The sequence below is a fragment of the Cantharellus anzutake genome, assembly GCF_015039405.1.
Source record: "Cantharellus anzutake strain C23 chromosome Unknown EI90scaffold_36, whole genome shotgun sequence".
Classification (NCBI taxonomy): domain Eukaryota; kingdom Fungi; phylum Basidiomycota; class Agaricomycetes; order Cantharellales; family Hydnaceae; genus Cantharellus; species Cantharellus anzutake.
In genome coordinates, this window is record NW_024066986.1 from 25,271 (window position 1) to 30,466 (window position 5,196).

The following is a 5,196-nucleotide window of genomic DNA, read 5'->3' on the forward strand; positions in this document are numbered from 1 at the left end:
CTTGATGAACCGGCGGTAGAAATTCACAAACCCTAGTGTCAGGGATCAGCAATGACCCTGGACCCTATGCCGGCTGCGCATATGCGCGTGGGAAGTATGCCAGTAATTCCTGTCTACTCCGCTTACCTAAGCCCCGGTGACCCGGATCATCTCCGGCATTGTTCTGGAACATTCTATGATCACGTGATTCTATCGGCAATCCGTTTGGTTTCCTTATTGCCGGACTCTACATGTATATAGCTGACCCTAAGATGGGGACATCCCTTTCCCCCGGCTTTAATCACAACTAGGTTATCGGAGCATCTTGCGCGAGCATGCGCGTCCCCTGACACCTAGGAAGGACTGCACTTCCTTCACCTTGGTTGGAGCCAGCCAGTCAAGGACTCCCCGGACCTTCACGGGGTCCATTGCAACGCTTCCCTTGGAGATGACGAGTCCGAGGTACTCGATCTGCATCCGCTCAAACTTACACTTCTCTGGCTTCAGGAAAAGCTTCCTCTTCTGCAGCGTCTCCAAGACCTCCCAGACGACCTTCTGGTGCTCCTCTAGGGTAGCAGTGAAGATGAGGATGTCATCCATGTAGCAGATGACAACCTCTCGGTCAATGAAATCCTGGAGGATGTCGTTCATCATGGTTTGGAAGGTCACAGGAGAGTTGCACAACCCGAAGAACATCACCATGGGCTCGAACAACCCCCGGTTGGTCGCAAATGCGGCCTTCCACTTGTCACCGTCTTTGATCTGGACGTTATTAAACCCCCAGTGCAGGTCCAGCGCCAAGAAGTACTTGGCACTACGGAGGCAGGCAAGGACATCCAAGATGAGGGGGAGTGGGTACGAGTTCTTCACCATGATCTCGTTCAGCTTCCGGTAGTCTTGGACGGTTGTATACGCCCGTTCTGCAAGTTCTCGTGCAGAAACTCGTCCAGCTCTTTCTGCTCCGGCTGAGAGAGTGGGAAGGTCTTCCCCCTGGGGAGTTTAGCATCTGGTACCAGGTCGATGGCGTGGTCCCAGGGCTTCCGGGGGGGTAGCTGATCGAAGGCTTCTTTCGAGAAGACGTCACAGAAGTCTTGGTACTGTGCTGGGACCAGTGTTTCAAACGATGCGGGTTCCTCCTCCGGGTTGTGGGCCTCCTGGGCCATCCGCTGAGAGGGTGTAGTAGTTGCCCTCAGCTCGTGTCCCCACTCTGGGGGATGATTGCAGTGTAGATTCCATCCCCAGGCTCCAACACAGGGTCTTGGTCATCTTGTGCTTGCAGTGCTTGGCAGGAGGATGGGCAGCAGGACATGGTAACCCTTTGTCATACCCAGTCTACTTCCGGGTTGTGGTGCAGCAGCCATGAGTGCCCTATGATGAGGGACTGTCGTCTGAGGTTTGCAACTGCAAAACAGGCCCACTCTGTATGGCGTCCAAATGTCAGAAGGGCCTCTAGTTCCTCAGTTATTGCCCCGTTCTCGTTTGGGGTGGTCTTGAGGTTGTGCTTCCAGACGAACTCAGGGCTCACGAAGTTCCCGGTGGCTCCCAAGTCTAGGAGTGCTGATACTGATACAGATGCGAGGGAGGTGAGGGTGGTCAGCTTCATGGAGAGGTTGAGGGATCTTGGGGAGTGTTTAGAGAGAACGCAGATAGCGGGTGGGGAGACTGCCACCTCTGGGGCCACTTCCGTGATTTCCTCAGGGTGCATCCTTCCTCCTTTTCTTTGCAATGACTCGGTGGAGCTTTGGTGCTGGTGGCGACTCATGTGCGTCACAGCGTCTGCACGGGCTGCCCTCTGCAGGTGTCCGGTGTGCATCCCTTGTGGGCTGGCTCTTTGAGCATCCTCTCGAGTCTGACCCTGGCTCCTTTTCCTTTGCTCCTGGCCTTTTCATCACCTGGCCCTTCAGCTCCTTCATCAGGGCTCGAAGGTCTTTGGGGTGCTGTCAGGGCACACCCGCCTGACCCGGCCCCACCCGGCCCCACTCCACCTGGTACCCTGCCACCCAGTCTTCCCCTACCTCCTCCTCCCCTTCTTCTTTCTTTCTTTCTCCATTCCACTCTCTCTTTACTTATCTCACCTTCTCTTTATTCTACACGGATGACCTTTCCTTGTATCAATGTACCATTGACCCACCTGCAGCGTGCTCACGACATGCCCAGCCTGGGCACCTCGGGCGACCCCCGCTATGTCCAGCTCGTGCGTTCACAGCGGACGCCCTCAGGATCCCCCACGGGGACACCTGGGTGACTACGGCTGTATGCGAGGATGACGTGGCACCCGTCATGTGACCTAAGCCGCATGTATATAAACACACCTGAAGTGGGAACCGAAGAAGTAGCCTTCTTCTCACCCTTTTCCACTTCAGTCTAAGTGGCCAGGGACTGCCTCCTGAGCCGGGCCCACCAGTACGCACGCCCACTCCACACCCCGCAAGGCTTCTAGTGTTGGGCATCTCACCTGGGCCTCCTCTACCCCGGATGCGTCCCTGACATAATTCTGTGTAGCGTTGTTTAATTTGGAATTTAAATCTTCTACTTGGTGAAGTTTCAAAGATTCTACTCAGTTAATGGATTTGGATTGTGTCTGGAGTGTCCCTTGAGTTTGTTTTATTTTTGTCTTATTTTATTGCTTGTTTTAACAGTAGCAAAATAACTGTTTTGTGTTTACACTTTGAAATCTGGAGTGTTAACCAGCTCTCCTGTTGAAATATCTACTTAATATTTCTCTCCTTAATTGCTGCCTTTTACTACAGTGGCAGTCTTAACTGTATATCACTTTTTCGCACTGGAGTGACAACCAGAAATGCTTGAGAAAAATAATACTCTATTTTCTTACTTCTCTGAGGGGGGTGAAAAGTCGCAGAAAGGGTCTCCCTTTTATACTCCTTGGGTCGCCTTCCTTTTTCACGCTCTACCTCCTATTTACAGGATTTATTTACAGTGTATTTTTCTCAAACTGAATAAAAAATGAAATTTTCACGCTATAGTTCTACTGCGCTTTGCTGCGCTGAACTGCGGCTCTACTGTGGTCAGACTGCGCCCAGAATCCTTATTGTCCTCCCTCGCCTAAGCTATTTTAATGGTTAATTAAAACTTGACTGCGCTGCATTTGTTGCAGTTTTCCTATTTCAAATTCCTCATATTTACCATTAAATTTGCTATGACTCGGTGATTCTGAATTCAAACTTCGCATTACTATGTGTGCGGCTGCGCTGAGACCTTCAGCTGATTTATTCCATTTTTATTCAGCGACATTTAGTTAAAATGAGACTTGAAATGGTAAATGAGTGAATTATTCAGGTTTAAAACCAAAAGAAAAAGTTGCTAGTAGTCAAGAATTACTCAAACAAATGTATTATAGCTCTCCACTTCATTAGAATATCGTTCCCTAAAATTCCTGCCATGGTCCATCATAGTTTAGTGGTTTTCGTGGATTTCGTTCATCTTCCCTGATTCCCCTTTGTATTATCACATCCTAATCCTCCATATGTATTGTTTGTTGTTATAGTAGGTCATCCTTGAAGATATCATATTTTTATGTATTTTATTTAGGGCTCTGGACCTCTTGAAGCTGTCGTCCCGCGCATTATCAGGTTTCTAACTTCATGTCCTTGTATCTCATTCATTTCTGGATGGTTTCTCACGTTCTTGGTATCATAAATTTTCATTTATTCCCACCTTTCCAATGGTACTAATATTGTGTTCGATTTCCTGGTATTCGTCGAGTTAGCAAAAGTTTGCACACACATTCAGTAATCACGTGCGTCGTTCCCATAGTCGTTCGTATGCGGGCACTGTTTCTGTTTAATTGTTCAGGATTTATGGTATGTGCGGGTGTTTATATCCTTCATATGGGCTTCTGTGATTTATTTCAGATTTTTCCCTCATGATCTAAGGTTGTTTTGCACTTTCCTGCTTTGTTTTGACCAGGCTCTTCCTTATTTGGATGGAAATTGGTCTTCACGATCTGCTGAAGTGCGGATCTCGGTTCCGATGGCTGGTTCCCTTCGCATTGCCACCCTCACGTGTCATTAAACATGATGCAGATTTCTATATTCCCATCATTGGTATAACTTTACAACGGCTGGACCGTTTGGGCTGAAAATTTGCATAACTATAGTTTCCTATTTTTCATAATTTCCGTGTAAATTTCGTTGTATGTTTTAATTATGGATCCTACGTAAACATTGTTTTTTCCCTGAGCTCGGACTTTTGATGTCTGTCATATCCGTTGTAGGAGAAATAATATTCAAAGAATAAAACAATGATCTATCAGAATAGTCAACAAACAGGTGACAAGTTCAGATGTTTAACAGATCTCATGATCTTTATGAGACTGGACAGACATTAGAAGATCATTATAAATTATCTACACCCATGTAGCATGAGATTTAATCTACTACAAGCATGCCTAGAACCTGGCATAGGTGTAATATTCAAAGAATATATCCCTACAACAAGAAAATAGCACATAGACGGCAGAATAAGAAGGAACATTGGGAAAGAAATGTGAATATCTCGGGAACCAGTAAACTTTTGACTGTAATATTTTTACCATCTGAAAGGACTGTTTCTAAACTTTATCCACGGTTTGTTTCATTCTAAAAGCTTCAAACCGGACGGAGATATCGCTCAAACGGCGAAACACCTTATAATTAATATATATTTATTTGCTAATTCTTATAAAAAGTAATGTGACTCAAGGGAAATATATTGGCGCCCGGAAGTCTGGCGGACCGAATACCATATGACAGAGTATTCCCCGACGCGGGCGGACAGTTTTTGATCGCATCAGAAGAGGAGAAAATGCTAAAAAACCAGATCTTGTATATTTTCCCATGATTCATCAAAACTTTTTGATTTTAAGCTCAAATAAATCGGAACAAAGGAATTATTGATGATCTGGATCTCGGATCATAAGCATCAAGTGATTCAGAAGTCCGCAGATCAGTTAATTAATTGGGAAAGGTCTAGAACATTAGTAATGATGCGGCTTCACAAAAAGGGGTGAATTAGAGAACAGTCTAGAAAGTTCCTTTATAGCTGAGTCATTTCTAAAGATAACCGTTCGTAATTAAGGCGGTGTAGAGCATAGCTTTAGCGCTACAAGACCCCGCTAAGATCTGCCCAAAAGACAAAGAAATGAATTACTTATTGCTGAGTCATGTCCTAAGTCCATTATTAAGCTTACACAGCCCAAGCCCCTATATCATTCTAGAA